This window comes from Varanus komodoensis, unplaced genomic scaffold (genome assembly GCF_004798865.1).
Source record: "Varanus komodoensis strain SLA01 unplaced genomic scaffold, ASM479886v1 scaffold57, whole genome shotgun sequence".
NCBI classification, from domain to species: Eukaryota; Metazoa; Chordata; class Lepidosauria; order Squamata; family Varanidae; genus Varanus; species Varanus komodoensis.
This window is the reverse complement of record NW_025336182.1, coordinates 721,635-746,214: the sequence shown is the minus strand read 5'-3', so window position 1 is coordinate 746,214 and position 24,580 is coordinate 721,635. Positions and strand designations below refer to the sequence as shown.

General features: G+C 51.9%; 1 protein-coding gene across 14 annotated transcripts in view; it reads left to right on the top strand.

The window, feature by feature from the left end:
* The window catches only part of MEF2D (myocyte enhancer factor 2D), a 175,203-nt gene that overhangs the window by 29,872 nt on the left and 120,751 nt on the right, over positions 1–24,580 (top strand). The window contains exon 1 of one of the 14 annotated variants that reach the window (XM_044449080.1): positions 246–637. The exons of the other annotated variants lie outside the window; for them this stretch is intronic. The gene's annotated coding sequence lies outside the window, so the exon portion shown is untranslated. Of the gene's footprint in view, positions 1–245; positions 638–24,580 lie in introns of those variants that run through there. 14 annotated transcript variants of the gene reach the window in all.

Genomic DNA, 24,580 nt, shown 5'->3' with positions numbered 1-24,580 from the left:
CCCAGGCGAGTCAGGCCTTGGACCATGAGGTGCCTCGCAGCCCTACGTGGCCCAGAGAGGCAGCGTCTCCCGTAACGGTTTTGGGGATATTTAGGGATCTCTGCAAATGGTGATTCTTACTGCAAGTGACCTTGTTTTTGTTGTCTTTGTGCTTCAGACACTGCTTTGTCCCCCCCAAATAAACACTTTCTGTTTTTGTTTTCCACGCCCCTGATTGCTGTTTTAGATGGCAAAGCGCCAAACTCTGCCGCCTTCATTCCCTCTGACATTGCTTGTGGTAGCTATGTTTGGCCACAGAGGAAGTAAAATGGGAGGGAAATGTTTTGATTATTGTTATTTTTTGGTATTTATTTTTAATATTTTCCCCTCTGGGAAATGGCTGTACAATTCAACCTCTTCAGTAGATTTCCATCCGATGTGGATTTCATTTGTCAAGGTTAATGCTGGAACAATGCCTTTTGCAGCTGTTAATCTTCACAGGTCAACACGTTGTATACAGATGGAGCTGGGAGAAAACAGCTTGTCTGAGGCACCCCAATGAAGGGTGCAGAGCACCTGCTTTCGCGTGGAAGGATCGGACCCTGCCGTCTCCGAGTAACGATGGAGAAGAGAACCCTGGTGCCTCCCGTTTGCCACTGTAAGCACCTGAGCTGGAAGAGCAGCTGAGCTGCGTTGTGAACAGGGGCATATGCACCGCTCTCTTACCCATAGCACTGCTCTCAAAAAGCCGGCGCACCAAGTTCTGCCGGTGAATAAGGGGGGTGTAAGGTTGTCAGCCAAGGAGGAGGGAGCCTGGGACGGTCCCAGGTCTGCCTGGCTGAGCAGGCTGTTCCATGACAGGCAACTAGGCGCAGCAGTGGGAAGCCCACAAAGGGCAGGGGGACACTCTCCAGCCTCACGCACACCCCCTGCAGCTGGCACAGAGCGGCAGGCAGCGTCTGGCACTGGGGCTCATGCAGGTATTTGATCCGGCAAATCCCTGGCTGGACTTCCGGTCCATCCTGCCTCCGTTTGCCATGCAGGTTGTTGTAGTTCTGCCGGGGCAACCGTTGCCAGCTGCCCTTCCTCCGACTCCCAGCCATTGGCTGCTTGTTGGGGAGCAGCAGGAGCGGGCACCTGGTGCCTCTGCTGCAGCCTTTGCCTCGTGAATGGGCTGGCTGCAAATGCCGCTGCCGCCCGTATGTGGCGTCTCAGGCGGAGCTTGGTCTGCCAGCAGAGTGCAGTGCCTTCGTCTGCAGCATGCGGTTGTGCTCACATTAGTGCTGCTGCTTGCGCACTGGTAGCTCAGCGTCGTGCCACGGGGCCGTCCGGCCCCTTTGCCCATTGGCTCAGCCTGGGTGGTGCGTGTCTCTCTCTGCCAGGCACAAGAATTGTGGTACGAAGTTACTACTCGGAAGCACAGAAAGAGGCCGCGGCGACAGCATCTCTCCAGCGCCCAGGCTGGCCCTGCCGGCTCCCAACCCTTACGGCTGCCACGGCAAGAACAGCCGCACGAGAGAGAGCCTAGGAGGCGTCGATGCACCCGTGTGGTCTCTTCCACACGCAGCGTGCACTCGCCTGCCTGCCGTCTGAGCTAGTGCGGTGCAGGCGGGGGCAGCCCGGCATCTGGGAGTCCCCAGGAAGCCCCAACTTGGAGGATTCACATCCCCTTTCACTGGTCGTGTGGCCCGGCATGTCCTTCTGGCTGCCCACACAAGCAGGTCAAAGGATGGGCATTGGAACAAGACCCTGAAGTGGAGGCCTGTGTGAAGAGCACCTGGGCCCCAGGAGGCAGCGCAGGGCCTGCTTCTGCGAGGCAGGGAAGTGGGCCAGGCCACATGGTGTGGAGTGGCCCCGAGAAGCAGTCTGGGAACTCCCCCGCAGGGTTGTAAGACCCTCTTCAGAGGCCTTGCTGTCTGCATCTGCCCAGTGCCGTGAAGTGAAGTGAGCCGAGGGGCTCAGAGGGTGAGGCTCACCTGACACCACAGTTGTGTTGTTTTTCGTAACAGATAAATTGCCTTTTGTTTATCTAGGCCTTCTAAGCAATGCACTTTTAAAACAAGCATACATTTTGTTTTGGATCCGTTTATATGAACAGGAACATGTGGCTTTATGTTCCTCTGCTACATTGGCAAACTTTTAATGCTGCATTTTTTCTCTTGTCCTGAATTTCAGTTACTACATTTTGTACTCTAATGCTTTTTACTCTCATCTGACCACTTCAGAGAGGCTAGGCTGATGGGCAGCCAAGGAAACGTAATAAATAAAATAGGGAGCCTGCAGTGGGAGGGCCCAGTGAGGGCAACCCCCAGCTGCTGCCCAAGTAGCACGCAGCAGGTAGGAGTTCAGCCCTCACCGCAGCCCTTGTGCAGTTTCTTGCGATGTGCCCATCGAGCCGTGAGCGGTCATGGCAGAGCCTGGAAGCAAATCTGTCTGTTCCACTGGCTTCCCAGAGCAGTTCCCTTTCCGTCCAGGGACCACCACTTAGACACCCGGGATGCTCCTCACCGCCCAGCCATCCACACGCGGCCCTAGCCTCATGCCCCGGGACCAGCCTGGCTGCAGAACACGCTGCTCTGCCTCCGGTGTCCTGTGCAGAGAGCTGCAGGCGCCAGTCCCCCTCTGCCTGAGGGCCCCCGGGATCAAGCCAGTCCCCAGTGGGCGCACAGGCTGAGACTGCCAGGGGAGCTTCCCGCAGCCATACTTCTGCTCCCCGCTCTTCTGCCCAGGGGCTGTTTGCTTGTCTGGCCGGCCCTGTTTGGCTGCTGACCGACTGGATTTTTGCGGACTCATTTGCCTCATCGCAGTGCTGTCCTCCTCCTGTCCTTTGGTCCAGGGCAGTGTCAACAGGATTCCCGGGTGAGCTCCCATCCCTCGTTTAGCTCCAGGAAGGCTGCTGCATCACATGCCTCCAGATCGCAGCCTGGGAGCCGCCTGCATGCAGCCACTGGAAAGAGATTTGCTTTGTGACTAAAGTTGTTCCTGGCCAATGCAGGGCTAGGGGACAAGCAGCCTCTCTCTTGTCTTGGCTATCAAATAATATTTTAATAATTTGTTTAAAGGTACAATGGCTTTCTTTGAATATTTGACAGGGTTGGGCTGCTTTTACATAATAAGTTGCTAGTGAACCATCTGTTAGCAACCCTGAAGAAACTAACTGAAAAAGTGGCCTTGGAATGGCAGCCTCTCCCCCAGATTCCAGCAGCACATGATGCAGGGCAGGTTTGGGGCTGGCTGTCTTGTGTGGGGGGTGCTTCTTGACTAGAGTTCTTGCAGGCCGCCACTTTCTGAAGCCCAACTACCTACTTAAGTTTTTGTAATGGTGCAGCTAATTTGCTAATCTGTGCTAAGTGATGCTGAACATGACATTTTATTTGAGGTACAAACGTGCTGGGCTGGTACCTGGATGAGGCTAGGAAACGGAAGCCCAATGCAGAGGTGCAGCCAACAGGTGGTTTTCCAGTTTGGATGTGTGGGTGAAACCAGTTCTGGATGGGTTCACCTTTGCCCAGAAGGAGCAGGCATATTCCTGGTATTATTGTTGGATCTGCCAATGTCATTGGAGGCACAGGTGGCCCCCTTTCAACCTGAGCTGGGCAAGGCTCACCTGGCTTGGAAGATGTATGGGCTGCAGCTTCTGGGGTCAGTGGCTGCCATGCACTTTGCATTGACCTGGCTTTGAAAGGACTTCTGCGACGGCAACTCTGCAGAGTGCAGCTAGAAACACAGAATCATGGAAACATAGAAACAGAGCGAGTCAGAAGGGGCCTCCCAGCCATCTAGTCTGACCTCCGGCACCAGCCAGCTCCACTCATGACAGGCCCACCATGTGGACATCCAGCCTGTCCTTGAACACCCGCACCAATGGGGCCTCACCCACCTCCCATGGAAGCCCATTCCACACCCTCGGGGTCCTGACTGTCAGGAAGTGCTTCCTGGCATCCAAACGGAACCTTGGCTCCCTGAGCTTTGCTCCGATGGAGGGCGTCCTGCCTTCTTCTGCAGGGGAGAACAGGTCTCTACCCATCTCCATGTGACACCCTTCACATACCTGTATGTCCCCAGCAGATCCCCTCTGAGTCTCCTCTTCTCCAGGCTGAAGAGACCCAGTTCCCTCAGTCTCGCCTCATACGGCATCCCCTGCAAACCGGCCACCAACCTTGTGGCCCTTCGCTGCACTGACTCCAACCTGGCTATATCCTTTCTGTAATGAGGGGCCCAAAACTGAGCACAATACTCCAGTTGCGGGCGCACTAGAGTTGTGTAGAGTGGTAGTAATACCTCTCTTGATCTAGAAGGCACACTTCTGGCTATGCAACCAAGGGTGGCGTTCGCCCTCTTGACCACCGCATCACACTGCTGACTCATTTTTAGCCTGCAGTCAACCAGCACCCCGAGGTCCCTTTCACAAGGGCTGCTCTCCAGCTACATGTCCCCTAACCTGTACTTATGACACCCATTCCTATGCCCCAAGTGCAAGACCCTGCACTTATCCACATTGAACGCCATCCTGTTGTCTCCTGCCCACTTCCATAGTCTGTCCAGATCCTTTTGGATCTGGAGTACCTGCTCCTCAGTGTGGCCACTGCCCCAGTTTTAGTGTTGTCTGTGAATTTGATCAGCAGACTGTTCACCCCTTCTTCCATGTTGTTAATGAAAAGATTAAACAGGATTGGCCCCAGGAGAGAGCCCTGGGGGACCCCGCTTGTCACTGGCTGCCATCCCAATGATTCCCTGTTAATGATTACCTTCTGCCTTCGGTCAGTCAACCATGCCCTAATCCACCGGACAGTGCTTTGGTGTATCCCAAAATTCCTCAATTTCTCCACCAGGATATCATGGGGCACTTTGTCAAAGGCCTTGCTGAAATCCAGGTAAACCACATCCACTGCATCCCCTCCATCTAGCCATCGCAAAACCTTGTCATAGAATTCCACAAGTTTTGTCTGACAGGACTTGTTTTTGCGGAAGCCGTGTTGTGTGGCTGTCAGCCTCCCTTCCCTATCTAGCATCACTAGATCTCTCTCTATTATGAGCCTCTCCATTGTTTTTCCTGCAATGGACGTAAGGCTAACTGGTCTATAATTCCCCATGTCCTTTCTACTACCCTTTTGAAAATTGGGACTACTGATGCCACCCTCCAGTCCTCTGGTACTTCACCTGTTCTCCACGAGGTCTCAAAAATGGAGGCCAGTGGGCATGAGAGAACCCCGGCCAACTCTCTAAGTACTCTCGGATGTAACCTGTCAGGGCCTGGCGCCTTTGTAATGTCCAATGCCCTGAGGAGCCCCTCGACTTCAAGGGGGGGGGTGACTCTAATCTGTGCCCCTAAGTCCCCAGCCTCATGTAATCTCCTATGCGGATATCCCCTGTCCTGCTTTGGGGTCTCCAAATAGTCATTTAGCATCTGTGCCTGTTCCCTCATATCAGTCACTGGATCTCCTTCCTCCTTATTTAGTGGTCCCACCACTTGTCTCCCCTTCCTCTTCCTATTCACATGCTGAAAGAAGCCCTTTTTGTTGCTCTTGATATTCTTGGCAAGTCTCAGCTCGTAATCAGCCTTAGCCGTGCGACGAATCCTTCTGCAATGGGCCTCCTCCCCCCCGGTATACCCTTTTGTCTATTTCCCCCAGTACCCATTTCCTGTGGAGGTACTTCTTTCGTCTAACCCCTCTAACCACCTCCTTTCGCATCCATGGCGGCCCTCTCCTCCGCCTCCCCACCTTACTTACTAGAGGTATCGTCAAGGCTTGCACCTCCAAAGCCTCCCCTTTGAGTGCTATCCACCCCTCCTCGCTTACCTTCCAGTAACCTATCCCAGGAATCTTTCCCCAGTCTGGCCTTCAGTTGGCCAAAGTTGGCCCTCTTGAAGGCCCAGCTTCTAGTGTTTGACCTGCTGCCCGTCCGCAGTCCCCTGATCTCAAAGCAAAGGATGGAGTGATCACTCGCGTCCAGTACTCCCCTAATCTGTACTTCATCTATCAGCTCCTCCCTATTGGTCAAGACCAAGTCAAGAATGTTTCCCCCCTCGTCGTCTCTTGAACCCTCTGTGTGAAAAACTCTCCCTCTATAGCTTCTAGGGAGCGACGTGACCTGGCTGTCACCGCCGAGTGAGTCTCCCAACTAATATCCGGGAGATTGAAATCTCCCATAATTACTGTGTCTCTCCCCCGAGATATCTTTAGAATCTGGCCTGTCAGGACATCATCCAGGGTCTCAAGTTGACCTGGAGGGTGATAACATACCCCCAGTGTCAGGTCTCTTTCCCTGTCAAAACCCCTAAGTTTCACCCAGACTGCCTCTACCAAATCCCCATCTGTGCTGCAATCTATCTCGCTGCATCCTATCCCTTCCCTGACATATAAAGCCACGCCCCCACCTCTCTTTCCCTTCCTGTCCTTTCTAAACAGGTGATACCCTTCTATGTTCACATTCCAGACTTGCCTTTCATCCCACCAAGTTTCTGTGATTCCCACCAGGTCATACCCTCCTATTCCCAGGAGAGCTTCAAGCTCCTCCTGCTTATTACCCATGCTCCTTGCATTGGTGTACATGCAGCTCAGCTCCTTCCCACCACTTCTTTTCCTTGGAGTTCCCAGCCTCCTCCTTCCTCCCATCCTCCCTGATACCTGGCCCCTCTCTGTAGGAGTCCTGTCAGTCCCTGCAGTACCTCTAAAACCCTGCTCCCAGATGTTAAGTTCAGGCCAAATTGTTCCTTAAGGCATGGCAGACTGAGAAAGCAAACTCAAAAGGATGTCACCCCCGACACAGAGCCATAGCTGGTGGGTGCCTGCCCCCCAGAAGGGGCTTCAGCCTGGAGAAGAGGCAATCCCATGGGGGTGGGGGTCAATGAGAGGGAGGGCCTGTAACAAGCTTGGTTCTCAGCTAAAACCCTACCCAAAGAGGGCACAGTGAGCAGGCTGATGGGCAGGCAAGGGAGGGATAAGGTGGCAAGATGGTGGGGTTTGGCTAGACCTGACCTGTGGGGAAATCAGGGTCTCCAGAGAAAGGATGGAGAGCGCAGGTGGGGCGGTGAGACTATTCCTACTTCACCGGAGAGCTCCTGCCAGGGGCTCAGCCTTCTGAGCCAGCCAGTCTTCACAGCTGCCCCCCATAAGTCCCAGCTCCTGTGGCTAGGGGCTCCTGTGGCTCCCCCGAGGCCTCATCAGCCCCAGCCTCCCCAGGTGGAGAGAACCTGCTTCCCAGCTGCAGATTGGTGCCAGGAGGAGGAGGAGGCCGTGCTGGCCTCTCCCTCCTGTGGGTGACACGCCTCCATGTCTCCCCGGCTGTTCCTCCCGTGGCCTCTCCCTCGACCCTCTGTCCAGAGGGGGCTGCTCCGGGGGCCCTGGAGAGCTCTCTCGGCCCTCAGGCACCTCACCTCCTCCTCTAGCAGGGCCACCATCTTGCACCGAGGGCAAGTGTAGCCCTGCCTCTCCTGGGGGAGGAGGGCGGACATGTCGCCGCTCTCGCAGCGGACAGCAACCCCCGTGACTCCCGGCAAGGCCATCTCCTGGTCTGCCATTGGAATCCCTTCCGAGACCTTACCTTGGTCCCCTGCCTTGTTTGTCCTGCAGTTCCTCTCACTCGCCCAGTTCTCCCAGACAAAAACCCACTCGCACACACACACAAGGATAAAATAAATTTAAATTGGAAGAAATACAAAGCACAGCATGGCACAGCACAAGCAAAAGAAACAAACAAACAATCAGACCTCTGTGTCTCAGGGAAGGGAGTCTTCGGACAGCCCAGGCCACAGCCAAGGGCTGCAGACAAGGGATGACACCCCGCCCCCCTGCTCCCTCCTGGCCCCTCTAGCCTCTCTGGCCCTGCCCCCTTCCCCTCTGCTGCTCCTGGCCCTGCTCCCCTGCCCAGCCCCTGCCTTGCCTTGCCTTCGCCCGTCCCCTGGCCACTCAGCACTCGCTCCTGCCTGTCGGCTCCCTCCTGGCCCCTCTGGCCCTGCCCCCTTCCCCTCCGCTGCTCCTGGCCCTGCTCCCCTGCCCAGCCCCTGCCTTGCCTTGCCTTGCCTTCGCCAGGCCCCTGGCCACTCAGCCCTCTCTCCCAGCCTCTGCCTCTGCCACTCTGCTGCTCTGCCAAGAGGCCAGACTGCCACACTGTAGAGCACTTAAGTGATGTGGAGGCAGGCCCGCAGTTCTGGCCCACCTGGTCCGACTGCCAGGGTGCTTTGACTTAGAGAACCTTGCATGGTTCAACACCGAGTGCATCTTACGAACCTGCCTGGCTAGTGAGATAAGCATATGAGGCCATTCATAGGATGGAGACACACCTTTTCTGTGATAACTCCCAGTACAGTTTATGGGATGCTGTCCCCACTGGTGGGGTCCCTTAAAACCTGGCTAGAGTCTATCCTCTGTCCCTTGATTACATTTTCAAGAATCTTGCCCTTTATAATCAGGAGCTGGGAAAGGCAAGTAATATTTTTCATCATAAAACTGGTGCACAGAGCCATTGTTTCTCAAAGTCCCCTTGCCTGCCTGCCTGCCTGCCTGCCTGCCTGCCTGCCTGCCTGCCTGCCTGCCTTTGGGTTGATGGGCACCTTTGGAATTTCATGACCCTCCGAGCGGTACCCATGGGAGCAGGACCACGCTGATTCATGGACTGGTTGCCATGTGGTGCTCACAAAACACGCATTTCCCTGGAAGCCAGCTGGTGAGACCAGAAATAGCATAACTGGCTCAGGAACCATGTCCAGGGCAGAGGTGGTGCTGACCTTCAAACCTCAAACTGCTCTTTTGAGCCCTTATATCGATGCTGCTGGGGGTGGTCTTTGTGCTTTGTGACATTCCAGCCTCCCGGTTTAAAAATGGTTTGAAGGGTCTTGAGAAATAAAACAATAAAAGGGTCTGGTGTCTGCAGCATCATGGAGAGATTCTGGCTTTATGATAGGCTGAGCCAAATTTGAGCAGGTTTGCGGAACAACATACATTAGCCTGCTAAAGCATAAAAATCCAGTTTTCCTGACGAGGCCTAATGGGTTATCATGGCAACTGAGCCTTTCCTCTAGCATCCAAGCAATTTCATTGCTCCTGCCCAAATTTAGGGTAAGTGAAGCATAAATATGTATTTATAGACTTTAAGAGAAGCAATGAGTCTTCATGTTTTTGTTTTACATATGTCTATTAAAAAGCTAAAAATAGTATCCTCAACTCTGCTGTGTGACCTAACATGCGGCGTTTTTAAAATGCGACCTGGGTGGCTGGCTTTCCACAGCCTGTGGCTAGGATGGAGCTTCTGGAATGGGAGGAAACCATTTTGAGCATTCTGGTTGGATGGGGTTTTGGTCTAACGGACGTGGTTGCAGGCACCCAGTGGCTGCTGCTTCCAGGACTGGCTGTCCCAGACGTGGGAAAAGGCACCACCAGCTGTTCTTCAGCAGTGAGCGTCAGTGCAGGCCTGCACAGTGTACAAGCTGCTGAGGATGCAGCCCAGGGCATGTCCAGGCAGAGGCAGGGCCTACAACTCCCAGCATGCCCCAGCCAGCCAGGCCAGAGGTAGCCCAGGTGCTGCATCTGATGGCTATCTCTCGGTGCCAGTAAACATTTTTTTTATGATTTTCCTCAGGTGGCAAACTGAGCTGAGTGATCTTTGTCCTACACAGCCAGTGTGCTGCAGGTCATGTGAAGAGTTTTGCATTTAGCAGTCAAATGTTAACCAGGTAAAGCTAAATGCTATCGTCCTTTGAAAGCTGAGTTAAAACGGTGTTATACCTGCCATGCAGTTTTGGAATGACCATTCACCCGACACCTTTATCAAGCACAAAATGCATCACAGTTTTGCAGTTGGGGTCAGTGGCACAGGCTCTCTTTCCAGGCCAGGAGTCCTGCCCTGATGCCCCTGTGTCCCTCGGGACGCTTGCGCTGAGGGCGCTGTTCTTAAGACGTCTGTGGAATGAGAACTGGGGTGGGAGCAGATGCCTCTGCTTGTGTCTGTGTGGTGTTGGCACCGTCAGCCGGGAGGAGTGTTGCCATGTTTAGCGTGTGTGAGAGTTCCTCTGAAAGAGCCTCCTCGCTACTGATAGTCGGAGGAATGCTGGAGCCTCAAGAGCTGGGCCTTGTGACGTTAGATTTCTGTGCTGTTTTTTCTTGCTTGTCCTCAGAATGGTTATTGCTTTTGGCCTTAAATGTCTGTTGATTGAGCTTAACATCTTAAATTCTTAGTGATTGCAGTTCGCATCTGGCTCTCTCAAGATTTTCAGTATTTTTATTTGGTTGGATGGAGTGAGGAAAGAACAGTTTGTTCTGGGTCCTGATTTCATAAAAAAGAAAAAGAAAAAGATGCCTATGGGATAAAAACCAATTCCTTCAGGATAATTATTTCTATGCCCATTTGTGTCTCTGGAAGCCGTTGGACTGTCTCCAAACATCTTCGTTTGATTGGTTTGTAAAGGCGAGTGTTTCCCGCCTTCGCATTCCTTCTGTCCTGCGAGTCTTGTGTGATGGGATTGTGGATCCAGCCTGATATCTCTGCAAAGGGCTGTGGCCATTTGCTTGGAGCAGCCTTTCTATAAAGGAGGCATTGAGTCTGGACCGCCTCTGATTGTTGCTCATGAGTAGAAAGTATGTGTGAGTTTAAAGGCCCAATTGAAACTGATCAGGCATTTTTGGTTGCATTTTATGGAATGGATTGAAAATAAATCTCTAGGTATTATGAAATGATTATTAAAATCTCTGGTGCTGTCATACTTAGTTGCATGCAGCTGAGTCATACCATCACAGAAAATCCTACAAAAATATAGAAGGACAGCCAAAATGATCCGAGACGTTGGCACACCCGCGTGAGAACCAGTAGGGAGTAGAGCGTGGATGGGGAAGAGGTCAGCTGCTCAGCCATTGAGTTTGCTGGGTGGCCTTGGGACCATGTCATATTTTTACCATAATCTACCTCATCTAGTATTTATGAGGCTTTGTACCTTACTCTGAGCTCTTTAAAGGATGAGGAAGAAGAAAGATGAGGAAAAAGCAAAAGGGTTTGATGCTTTTTGATTTAATTAAATGATGGGGGAGGAGCAGGGGATGTGACAGAGGTGTGCAAAATGGGGAATAGTCTGGCAGGAGTAAACAAAGCAACTTAAAAAGAAAGATTGATCTGGTTTAGGGTGGGATGCAGAGAGCTGAAAGGAAGCACTTTGTCACACACCGAAGTCACTTGCAGAATCAGTGGTCAAAACACGAGCTGGCGGTCATGAGGCGAGATAGTTTGTGCGCAGCATGAAACCGAATGTGTGGAAGAAACCCCATGCTAGGAGCTGTGGACCTTCAGCTGCCCCCCCCGGCGCATGTGGGTGGAGGGCGCGCTGTACAGGGGAAGGGTGCCTCGCTGCTGAAGGGACTTTTGGCCTGACCCTTTTCCAGCTGGTGGGCCTTGTCAAGCATGCTTGTGCAGAAATGATTGGCCATTAATCTTTTTTGTGGTGTGCTGTTAATCCTTCATTAGCATCTTGTTGTAAGTTCATTATCCAGTTACAAGTTTGAGTTAGTGGGATTGATGGCAGCATTAAGATTTTGTTCCAGAATCTAAAACTAAGAGTGCTAATATTCCAGAAGGGAATCAAAAGATGGTTGGTATTCCAAGAGAAGAAGAATGTGAGAATTAATATGGGAGATGCTGTTTCAATAATCCTAAGCTTCCAAACTGGCATTATCACCTTGTATGTATTTGATTGCAACTGAGCACGGTTCAAAAGAAAGCGGAGAGGAAGGTGCTTCGAGGCCGTCCCGTCTAATATTGTGCAGTGAGATCTTTATTAAGCTCATGCTGAGGGATCCACATAATCCATGGGATTTAACAACACATCCTCAAGTGGTTCACAACAAATTACAAAACAATACGTGATTAAAAGCATAACAGCATTTAGGTGAGTTAATGGTTGGGAGACACCAGGGTAGAAGGAAGTTTTAGCAGTCCATGAAGGCAGATGACCCTCAGGGCGAGATGTGCCACCCAGAAGAGCCACTGCAGAGCGATGTTGCCGCTGCGGGGAAGGTCCATTGCCATGTTGCTGGCAGATGGGACTTTGCCGTGTGTTGCGGAGGCGGCGAGGCCTTCCCTGAGGACTGCCATGGTCCAGGAGCTCTGTGCCGAGGAAGCAGTCTCTCGGGTAGCCTGGCCCTGGGTTGCTTAAGGTTCTAGTGCTTGGCAAGCCAAGGATATATAGGAATGCCAGTCAAGAAGTGCAGGCTTGTCCTAGTTAATGAAACGAACAACTGGCTCAAGTGAATGAGCCAAGCTGCATGTCACAAGGGTAAAAGATGATGAGATAGTCCGGATGTTTGCTGGATAATCTAACTGGTATAGGTATATAATGGCTGAAAGAAATTGATAATTACTTATTGCTTTGTCATAGCCCCTTTTACAATCAGTTCATAGTTTCCCTTCAGTTTTTGGACAAGGATTTCTTTCTAATAAGAATAAGGGTGGAGCAAGAGCCTCGGTGCCGTCTCAGGCAGTGCTGCCCAGCTGGTCCTTCGCATCCTGCAGTGTGGCCGCCATGCGGCATGACAATCCCAGGCAGGCTGGCATCCTGGCCCCCTCCACTGGGCTGCCTCACGGATCATTTCTCAGCTGGGAGGCATTATGGGTAATGGCCATTGATGGGTAAATGCTGGGAGAATAGCTTGGTTGAATGGACTCTGTTCTGGCTGGGGGAGGATTTGAGATCAGAAGGCCCACCGTCACTGCCAGTTCAAAAAATTGTGGGTTCCCTGAGCTATGTTGTCAATATGACGTGATTAATAATAATAAAATTAGCAAACCGCAGACCTTCTCCAGCAAGGCAAATGCCAGAAAGGAAACCGGGGAAGAGGTGTGAGTCCATGCGGTAGCCCTGCATGGTGCAGATGGTCTGGCTGGATTGAGTTTCCCGGGGATGGCGCTTTCCGGTTTATACATGGAGCTTGTAAGTACCCAGAGAGCGGTCCAGGAGCCGGGTGTGTCTTCCCCACCCCGTCTCAGCTGGAGGAGCCTCACAGAAGCTGCCATCTTCAGCAGCAGCATGGGTGACCCATGGCTCAATGCAGAGGACTGGGGTACAACATGCAGCATGTTTTCAGGTTGCTCTTTCCTTTGTTTTAGTACTTTGCTCTTATGAATGCACACCAGCTTTCCAGCTCTTTGAATCTAGTTATTTTCACAGGTGCATCCAGTTGTTCTCCCACGACCCCAATATTATGAGTTAGTGCCATGGATGGAGGGAGCCTCCTTAGCTGCAGACGGGCAGGCCTAGTTTGGCAAATGGGCAGAGCTGCTCTATAAATAGCTCTCACCTACAGGGAGAGAAAATCTTCTTGGCCGGACAGATCAGAACCTTCTGTAACGTAGGGGAGAACTGATCCTGTTAAATGTATGTTCTTTGGGCTGTTATCCTGACACACATGATCTGTATGTGGGCAGGTGGGCAAGTCGTTCGATTTTTTAGGCCTGCTTGAACGACTGTGCGGCTCTAAGTCCATTAATGGAGCAGCCTGAGAGTCTCTGCCCAAAACCGGTCATTTTTTAGGTGCAGGTGTGGAATGCGTACAGGTTATTCCCCACCTCCCATGACAGGTGGGCTGAGTCCCGGTTTCATGACCAGATGAACGGCTCCAGGCTGCTACGTTCCTAGGATGCTGTGTGCTCACAAAGTCTGCCCCCCTCTCCAGGACTGTGCGCTAAATGATGGCAGAGAGCCAAGGTTAATTATAGGCAGGAAGGAAGAGGAATGCGGGGAAAAGATGGCATTGGAAAGGCACCACCCTGTCACTGAAGACGGTTCAGGGCCACGTGAGGCACCTGCAGGGCATTCCTCCTGAACACTCAGTTGTGTGCGGGAGCTGCCTTCCTCAGCTGGGTGCCCTCCGGAAGCTTTGGACTTGCCCCCCGCCCCCGCCTCCTCATAGCGGGATCTTGAGGATTCTGGCTGGAGCGGATGGGGTCTGTAGCGCGAAGGGCCCCAAACTCAAGGAGTGCTGCTCTTGAGCGACTGAGAAGCAGACCCTGTGTGCGCACGCACCTTGGGTGGGGGGAACTGCACAGAGGCAGATGCCATTTCCCTTGAAAGGAATTGCTGCACAACAGCCCAGCCTTCCCTTGCAGGGGCCATCCAGACAGTCTGGGCTGTAAGTCCCTGCCGGCCGCCCATGGGCCATGCTGGCTAGAGCTGATGGGAGATGAAGTCTGAAATGTCTGGAGGGCATTGGGTTGGGGAAGGCAGAGTGGACGCTGCCTGGCTCCCGAAGGATGCGTGGAGACTGCCTGGCCCACAGCTCCCCGTGCTCGTGTGAAGGCTTGCAGCGAAGGCCCCCCCACGTGGGTGCGCTGCTGGCCAGATGGAGGGCCCTTCCGACTGCCATTCAGGTGCCCATAGGCTGGGGAGCCGAGCCTGCCGTTGCACCCCTCTTGTGTATCTCCGCCTAAGGTAGGGGGACCATTGTAAGGAGCCTCTCTCTTTGCGGTGGCCATTTTGCATCTCTCTACCTTAGGCAGTTCCCCTGGTTCTTCTTTTGCTAAGGTCTCGGAAACCTCCAGTTCAGCATGGACAGGCATTGCTCCAAGTGGTGGGGACCAGATCATATGCATGTGGATGAAAGATGCATCTTGGTTATGCCCAGAAGGGCTGTATTCACGCTTCCCATCTACTTTCATGGGCCACCTTGGATGAGGCAGGCAACCTCAGATGCAGCTGAGAAGAGCTTATCTAGCTCCACAGTGGCTGAGAAGAAATGCCTCGTCCTCTAGCATTTCACAAAAGAAAAAAGGCCTTTTTTGCGCCACTCAGCCCCCCTTTCTGCATTTCAGATTGCTGAGGGCAGACCATAGATCTCCAGATATTTTGAACTCCAGCTCCCAGAAGTCCCCTCCAGCAGTTAAGACCATGTAGTAAAAAAATGAGAGAAATTTTTTTAAAGAGCTACCAAATAAAGCCAGAGTAAAGTCAACAGCAGTGCTAAGGTTTAAAGAGCTTGTCTTCTCCTGAGCCCCCCTCTCCTGGGTCCCCCTTTCCTGGGTCCCCCTCTCGCCCACCACTCTGGCAAAACCTCTGGGGTCTCTGGGCAGTGCCTGGCCTCCTCCGACCTGGGCAGCCACTTCTAGCATTCTCTGCGTACACCGCTAGCCCACCAGCATGATGCTTTGGCCCTCGCCGGGTAAGGGAAAGCTGTTGCAAGTAAGATGTCAGCAACCAACTGGGGAAAATGAATGCTCTTCTTGCAGGCCGTAAAGGTGAGGGATAGGGGTGAGCCTCTGCCTAAGGGTCTCTGGCGAAGGAGCATCCGTCCACCTGCTAAATGTATCGGGTTGGACTCTGGCACAGAGCACAGCAAATCTGTGCAGTCATCTGTGTGGGCCCCTTCCTGTGTCTGGAAGCGGCTGTTCTGCTTTTGCCTCTGAGCCTCCAGGCTAAGCAGACTCAGCTCCTTCAGCCTTTCCGCTCCAAGGCCCTCGCCATCTTTGCCAACCTCCCTCCTCTGAAGATGCAGTGCTGCAGGCAGGATATGGCTGCGTTTGAGGCCTGACCGAGGCGGAAGGGAGGGAAGGTGCTGTAGCCTCTTGGGAGTTGGCTAGAATCGCATTAGCCCCTTTACCTGTTGCATTTCAGTGCTTCCTGCCAGATACTTTTCTCCTACTTCTGTAGGCTTTCCAAATGTCTAGAGCAGGGGTCCTCACACTTTTTAAACAGGGGCCCAGTTCACTGTCCCTCAGACTGTTGGGGGCCAGACTGTAGTGAAAAAAATATGAACAAATTCCCATGCACGTTGCACATATCCTACTTGTAGTGCAAAAAACCAGGAAAAAACAATACAATATTTAAAATGAAGAACAATTTTAATCAACATAAACTTACTAGTATTTCAATGGGAAGTGTGGGCCTGCTTTTGGCTAATGAGATGGTCAGTGTCTGGTTCCATATTCGCTCCTCTCTTCCGTATTCAGAGCCGAGCCAACACATGCGTGCAATGGGGGAAGAGCCGGTGCGTGCGCAATTCACGCTGGCAAGACCAGCACAGCAGCAGGAGCTGGCAGAGAGAGCCGATGCACATGCAGTTGAATGGAGATGTCACAGTTTGGCGCATGCGCTGGTGCTCTGATAATCTCAGAAACAGAAAGAGTTTCAGAGTACTCCTGTGCCGGCTCATAGCTTTCAGACTCGTTTGGAGATCATTTTCTCTGAACAAGTCCGAAAGCATTGAGGCAGGCTGGGTGAATGACCTTGGCAGGCCATATCTGGCCTGCGGGCCGTAGTTTGAGGACCCCTGGTCTAGAGGGTCAAATGCTGAGAGGCAAGGCATGGAGCGAGAAGAGAGGCATATTTCTTTAGCAGTCTGCTGCACAGCAAAAGCGCTTTGGAACGTAGCCTGTCCCTTTGGTCTTGCCCCCCACTTTGAGATTTTTACTCCTTTTGCTCAAGACCCTGAGAAGTAGGCTAAATAGAAACCCTGAAACTGCCAATCAAAGTCTGCAATCGGTCAATCCTAAGTGTATTAGGATCCCATACTGGATTCTGAATATGAGTGAGGTAGGTTAGTACGTACCACACATTTTTTCTTTCAGAATTGAAAGCATGATGGCTGCTTGGGCTCCAGCTTGGCCCTCCAAGCCTCGCTTACCTGAAAGCTCCTCACCAGCAGCACCTGCTCTGCACAGTGGGAGGCACCCTCTGTGCTGGACAGAGGAGGAGTGCCCCCGCTGCCTGGGGGCCCTCACTGGGCCCCTGCTCCATCCCGGGCTGGCTTCTCTGGAAGGCTTGGTGCTCTGGCTTGATTCTGGGTGTGTGGATTAGCTCTGGGAGGGTGACTTGTGTGCTGTTTTCTGGGGCCCGGCAAGTGCTCTGTGTGTGTTTGGTTGCCATAGGGAGATGACGGGGTGAGTTGCTCACTCGGCCTGGAGAGCGGTGGATCTGTGCAGGAGGCCTGGGGCTGGCATGTTGCACGTGGTGCTTCCTTCAAGCTGCTGACTCATGTGAAAGCAGAGATGTGTGTGCGTGTGTGCGTGCGTGCATGCATGTGGGAGGGAGGGAGGGAGGGAGGGAGTGAGCAACAGAGAAGGCTCTTTAGTTCCATCTTCTCTTCTGGAGCCTGTGCAAACTATCGCTTGAAAGAGCCGATCCTCTCTTTCTGCACCTTCCGCCTCTAGCCTGCTGAATTTCTTTCAAGTGGGTAGCATTAACGGGTGGCCAGCTTTAAAGCAGTGACTTGATCTCATCATCTGCCAACTCTCCAGCTTTGAAATGGGTAGGGAGGGGAGAGGATCATCAACATGGAACTTTCCTACCCAAATAAGATTTCTTGTTTGTCTCTGTTTAATCTTTTGGGCCATGGTACAGCCAGGAAAGAGACTTTGGGTGTCTGTGCAACACTCACCACTGTGTGAAAAATGGCGAGGTGAAGACGAGGAAGGCAAAGTGAGAGTGAGCTCAGGGCTGAGCAGCGCAGACGTGGTCCTGGGCAGCTCTTGCAGCTTGCTGCTTTTCAGAATTAAAAGCCCGTTGACATGATGGCACATTCCCCATCGCGGGCCGTGGCATGCATGGGTACAACTTTTAGGTAAAGATAAAGGCTCCCCTGCACACGCGTGCTAGCTGTGCCCGCTTCTGGGGTCCGTGCTCAACTCCATTTGTAAGCTGAAGAGCCAGCATTGCTGGAAGATGCCTCTGTGGTCGTGTGGCCGGCATGACTAAACCCCGAGGTGCATGGAAGGCTGTTACCTTTCCCACCAAAGTGGTCTGTATTTATCGACTCGCATTTGCATGCTTTCGCATCGCTAGAGCGGGGACAAAGCATTGGATGCTCACCCCGCCACGCAGATTTGAGCTGCTGACCTTCCGATCGACAGCCCAGTGGCTCAACAGTGTAACCCACTGTGCCACCTGTGTTGCTGCTACATCTTTTAGACCTCCCTGAATACAGTCATTTTGATTTATGACCTTGCTTTAGCATCCTTACAGCATCCTTGAACCAAAACGTTCTTCCAGACTGTTCCCCCTTTCCCCCTGGGAGGACTTGCTTTGCATGCCTTGAGACCTTCTGGGAATTCTCGCTTTTTACAACCAGTGTGTGAGTGCAAGAGCTTCTCTGTGAGCTGTGAGAAGTGACACCTCAGCCTACGTGGGAATCGGCCATCTGTAAGCCAACCCTGTTCTGGACCAGCAACCAGAGACCTGTAAATCCAGCTGGCTCTCAGCGCCTTCCTCGTAGGTGCTATTGCATGGCAGATAACTACCGTATTATGTAACACTGCAGTCTACCTTGGCATGCGATTAGCCAGAGGCTTCTAAATCATTAATGCCTTTACAATCTTGCCGTTAAGTAGGTCAGCGGCAAGATGAGAATTTGGAAGGCTGTGCGGAGACTCAGCAGATGGGATCGTGAGTGTGGCTGGCAAAAGTGCAGGCTCCCCCTCTCTGCCGTCGTCAGGGCGGATTGGAGATGGCTGCCCCGAATGCAGGTGTGGGGTGGGGCACCTTCCAGCCTGCCGTTCCCACTTCCTTTTTCAGGAACCGGAGAAGGGGTGGGCCTGGCATTCAGAAAGGTGACCCAGGCGGTGGCAAGCTGGCCAGGTCTGGCCTTCCTGCCTGCCATGCTTGTGCCCTGGTGTGGCACCATCCTGTTCCTCTTGTGTGCTTTTCTGAGCACACGCCATGCCACCTTCTGCTCAGGTCAGGATGGGGAAACATCTGTGAGGGACCCAGTCCTTCCATTTCCTTCATGTGTGAAGGTATAGGTATGTGGTTCAGATGCACAACAATTCATCCCTGCGTGGCATTTTGGGAGTTACCCAGGGCTCAGATTTGCCCATTTCATTGTCCCAGCTCTCCCGGAGCCCCAGGTCTGCCTCCTTGGCGAATTGCCTCAGAGGACAGAAATGCGGTTGGCCAGTTCTGCTGGTCCCCGCAGCGCCGCGCCATCACGCCGCCGGCTGTGGCTGAGAACAGGCACCTCGGCATGCTCTGTGCAGCGCGAGAGTAGACAGCATGAGACTCGAGGCCGGCATGCCTCTCGTTTGTCATCGCTTCACGCGAAATGGGAAATGTGCTGGGCACAGGGAAGCAACTTCTCAAGGATCTCGGCCCTCATCCCTGTTTTCCTTCTTATTTCTCTTTCCTTTGTGAAATGGATTGTGGATCTTGTTCTATTTCATTTATTTTATTTCAAATATGCATGTACTGCTTTTCATTTAGAAATAAGTGCTAAAGTGGTTTACAAAATTCATTACAAATCCATTATTTATTATATTTCTGTTTTGCCCAGTGGCAGAATCACTCTGGGCAGTTTGCACAAATTAATAAAATACAGTAAAATGCAGTATCAAATACAAAAATAAAAATAATAAAATTGAAAAAAAGATTTCAACAACTTAAATAACTTAGGCTGGTTAATAGCGCTAGACTTGCTAAAACAGTTGACTCCCCCTGCCTGCCCTCACGTGCTGCCACTAGCCTGGTCCCAGGAGGGCAGCAGAGTTGGAGCTGGTGGCAGCCAGGCCTTAGCGGAGAGCCTGTTCCTCGGCTGCGGGGCTGCCACTGAGGCGCCCTCTTCCTTGTGGGCACCAGCCGAGCCTCCCTTGGAGTCGGCAGAGAATCAGGGTGGATTCGATTTAAGTCATTAGTAAGACCAGACTCAGTGATGGTTTTCTACGTAATTTGCGCACGTGCCTGCCTTACCCGTAGGTAGAGGAGTGTCACTGAAATATTCCCAGACTGGGTCCCTTTTACAGCCTGCTGCCATGATAGGTTTTCTCCTCCAGGGAAAGCATATGATAAAGCTCAGGCTGTACACAAAAGAGCCAACGGCAGGTGGGGTAAGCCTTCGCCTTCCTTCTTACTGCTCCCCCCGCCGTGGTCCCTTGGGCAGATCTCCCATATTCCACGCCCTGCCCTCTTCTTCTATTCATAGAATGTTTGAACCGTCGCACTTAAGAGGTAGGGGGTCGATTCGGCCTACGCAGATTCTCCAAGGAGCCCTGGGCTGAAGGCCTGTGTGTTTGGTGTATAGCACTTCTGCTGTGAAGAACAGACATGTGATCTCTGCAGACACAAATTCATAGTTTTGAGCTCTGTAAACCCAAGTATCTGTGATAATATCTTCTGGATAGGAAAATGGCCCAATAATCTTACAGAAACCTTTGGAAGAGCATGACATTGTGAATGCATTCATTTACCAAAAGTTTTGAACATTGCATGCCTATACAGCCTCATGCTACATAATTAAAAACTAATCCTTATTTCATGATACATAACCTTTGCACTATAATGTATCTTAAATAGGAAACTTTCTTTAGACAGATTTTTCTCATGAAAATTTTTATTTTAAAAAATCCAATTTAAATTTTAAAAATCCCATTTAAATTGAAACAATCCAATTTAAAGTAATCAAATCAAACCAAATAATAAAACTTTTTGATAAAAAAAATTGATCTCCACCTATCCTGCGGAGTATCTGGGAAGACCGAGGCTGGGAGAGGTGTTCTGCTGAGGACGTACAGGCCTTTGTAGATACGAATCATCACCTTGAACGGGGCTTGGAAGCACCTAGGGGGCCAGTGCCAGCAGGCCAGGACTTGTGCTTATATGGCTTGATCTTCTGCTCCTGGCTGCTCCATTTTGAACACCACCTTCAGGGACAGCTCCATCCCGGACGGCAGTCTGCTCTGCAGATTCCTGTGCACGCACAATCCTAGGCATGCCTGCTGCAGAGGCAGGTCCCACTGCTGGCTCACTTGCTGCGCTAACACAATCCGGCTGCACTAGGGCGGGCTTGCAGCACATGGCAGCCTGCTGTGGCGCCCTGTGAGTTTAGACTGAGTCCTGCAGGCTGGAGGTGTCTGTGAGCTGTAGCAGGAGTCGCTGTCCCCATGAATGGTCTGCTGCATCTGAATGCGAGGAGCTAACCCCGTCTGTGCAGGGAATTGCAAGAGCAGTACAAACCTCTTGTGTCTTTTACCAGGCATCCCCTGGTCCCTCCCAGTGCTAGCCCTGGAGTGCCCTACAAGAGCAGCACTGGCTTCCGTCCCTCCCTGCTGGGAATCACAAACTGTTTTGGTCCCACTGTGGCGTTTTTCACTTCAAACTTTTATGTTTCCGGCGATCACAGAAAACCCTGGTTCACAGTGCCTTTTGGACAACCATGGAGAGCCTCCTCAGAGCGCCTCAGCAAAGCTCAGAGGGGCTGCCTGTGGGTGCCACCTTTTTACAATTCCTTCTGCATAACTTTCAAACATTTGCTATTTTTAAAATCACTTTACCTTCACCTGCCGAACTCAGAAGTGTGCAGTTGTGCAGGTGTGGGCATGGGAGCCTTGGATGGACAGCGCGCACGGGGCCACCTACTGGCGCACTCCAGCAGTTTCCCACCTGAGGCCTGACCCCACAGGAGCCGCAAGCGGGTGCATCTCCCCTTTGGTTGCCTTTGACAGTCATCAGAAGAAGAGCTGTCAAATGGCAAAACTGCTCCCAGCTCTCAAAATGGAGTGGGAGCTCAGCCGCTCCTTTCACTGCAAGATCCTTGGAGGGGGGGTACCCATGTGCTAAGGATGCCCCCCTATTTGCACTCTTTCCCAAAATTCTACCACCTCAGGAACGTGCGAAAGTATAACAGTCTGGAGCATGGACAGAAAGATTTCAGTCAAACACACCAGGGCCCTGGCACAGTGACCCGGGTAACACAAGTCCAGAGGCCACTAAGCAGTCCGAGTCATGTTCCAGACAAGCCAAGGTCCAAACCAGGGACAAGCCATAGAGCAGAGCAAGGTTTAGTTCAGTAGGCAAAAACATGGTCAGAGCAAGCTGGGAAAACCGGACAGCAAAAGGTGGGGAGCAGGGAGCATCCTGAGCATTCTCTGCTCAGGGACACAGAGAAGGTCTTCAGGCACTGGAAACCAGTGTTGCCGAGGCAGCTTTTTCCACATGACTCCTGGGCGCTGCCCCTGAAGACACTGGCAGCTGCAGCAGAGTTTGGGACCAATCCGGCAACTACCAGAGTCATTATCCTGCTGCTAGACCAGCAGATGGAGCCCTGGAGCTGCCCAGAATCTGACAAAAAGTGTGGGCTTCCCTGTTCACCAGAGTAGTTAATTTTGACAGCTGTCAAAAGCAAAACTTAATTTTTATAGTGGAATTTAGAAAGAATTAAAACTGTTTGGGCCGGGAAACTAGGCCAATATATAGTGGCTAGGCAAGATAACTTGGAGAGGGAAGTATACACATTTTGTATGAATGCTTCTTTATCCAAACAACCCTGTTTGGCTTTGCCTAAATCACTGTTTTCCAAAAATAACCCAGTTTCTGATAGTTCTCAAAAGTGTCAGTGAAAAGCATACATTTGTGTGTTCCACTTTTCTGATCACCAAGTCTCAGGAATGAGGTGGGGGCATACTTGGTCTTCTTGTGTAGGGTTAGGTGCCTGCACCTTTGCACAAGCAATGATTACTCACAGCTTTGCTTCGAATTGGCCACTTGTCTTGTGGCCTTTGTCATCTGAAAGCAAAATAAAAGAGTATTTTGGCTCTTGCGAGGACAGTGTCCAGGGCTGGTACCTGCTGCTCTTTGACAACAGCTACGCTCCAGGATTTAGCTCAAATGCTTTGGCCACCTAACGAGAAGGAAGGGCTCATCGGAAAAGACCCTGATGCTGAATGATTGACGGCAAAAGGAGAAGGGGACAGCAGAGGCTGAGGGGGCTGGGCGGGGTCACTGGGGAGGTGGGTGCGGGGTTGGGTGGACTCCGGGGATGGTGGAGGACAGGAGAGCCTGGAGGAAGCTTGTCCATGGGGTTGTGAAGAGTCGGACACAACTTTGTGACTGAACAACAGCAGCAGCACTCCAGGATAGTGCCTAACTGAAGCTTCCCATTTTGAACCCACAGAAGTGCACACCTTGGTCATTGGGCTAATCTGACCAGAAAAAGTCATTTTTAAAAGTTGTGGGAAAACATGCTCATTTGGAACCCTGTTTTAATGTACTGGCAAGTCTGTAGCAGCCCCTCCGGTGTATCACCTGGGCACTTGGGAGCGGCAGTCCCTGGTGCTGGCGCAGGCGAGGGCTTTGATATGCTCTTGCTGGGCACGTCTCATGTGGCTTCCTTTTGCCCGCAGTCAGAGCAGTTTGCCTGGGTGCAGCAGCACAACAGCCTGTCGGGGGCGAAACAGGCCTGTGGCTTTTCAGGGTGGCCAGACGCAAAGAGGCAAGGGTTGGGATGACTGGAGAGCCCGTAGAGGCTGAGGTAGCCATGATAGGCTGTCCTGCCATGGGTGCCAGGCCGCTGCGTCCCTTGGGGCTTGTTCTCAGATGGGCGTGCCTTCCCTGAAAAGTGGCCCAGAAAATTCCAGACAAATAAATAAAGCACATTCAGCATTGCCTGGTAAGATCTGAGAAGGTGGGTCTCAGAATCCAGGGCCCCCTCTGTCAGAGTGAACACTTCATGAGATTCGGCTCGCTTTGCTATGCTATGCTATGCTATGCTATGCTATGCTATGCTATGCTATGCTATGCTATGCTATGCTATTCGTGAAGTCACGTCTGACCCATTGCGACCCCATGGACAACATTCCTCCAGGCCTTCCTGTCCTCCATCATCCCCTGGAGTCCATCCAAGCTCACACCAACTGCCTCAGTGACTCCATCTAGCCACCTCTTCCTCTGCCATCCCCTTCTTCTTTTGCCATCTATTGTTCCCAGCTAAGGGTCTTCTCCAGGGAGTCCTTCCTTCTCATTAGGTGGCCAAAGTATTTGAGTTTCATCTTCAGGATCTGGCCTTCTAAAGAGCAGTCAGGGTTGATCTTTTCTAGGACTGACCGGTTTGATCGCCTTGCGGTCCAAGGGACTCGCAGGAGTCTCCTCCAGCACCACAATTCAAAGGCCTCAGTCCTTTGGCGCTCAGCCTTCCTTATGGTCCAGCTTTCACAGCCATACATTGCAACTGGGAAAACCATAGCCTTGACTATACGCACTTTTGTTGGCAGGGTGTATGTCTCTGCTTTTTAGTATGCTGTCTAGATTTGCCATAGCTTTCCTCCCCAGAAGCAAGCGTCTTTTAATTTCTTGGCTGCAGTCCCCATCTGCGATGATCTTGGAGCCTAGGAAAATAAAATCTCTCACTACCTCCATTTCTTCCCCATCTATTTGCCAGGAAGTGATAGGACCAAAAGCCATGATCTTAGTTTTCTTAATGTTGAGTTTCAAGCCAACTTTTGCGCTCTCCTCCTTCACCCGCATCAAGAGGCTCTTTAGTTCCTCTTCACTTTCTGCCATGAGAGTGGTATCATCTGCATATCTGAGGTTGTTGAAATTTCTCCTGGCAATCTTAATTCCAGCTTGTGATTCATCTAGCTCCGCTTATCGCATGATGTGCTCTGCATATAAGTTAAATAGGCAGGGCGACAGTATACAGCCTTGCCGAACTCCTTTCTCAATTTTGAACCAATCAGTGGTTCCGTGTCCAGTTCTCACTGCTGCTTCTTGACCCACATGTACGTTTCTCAAGAGACAAATAAGATGGTCTGGTACTCCCATCTCGTTAAGCACTTGCCACAATTTATTGTGATCCACACAATCAAAGGCTTTAGCATCATCAATGAAGCAGAAGTAGATGTTTTTCTGGAACTCCCTAGCTTTCTC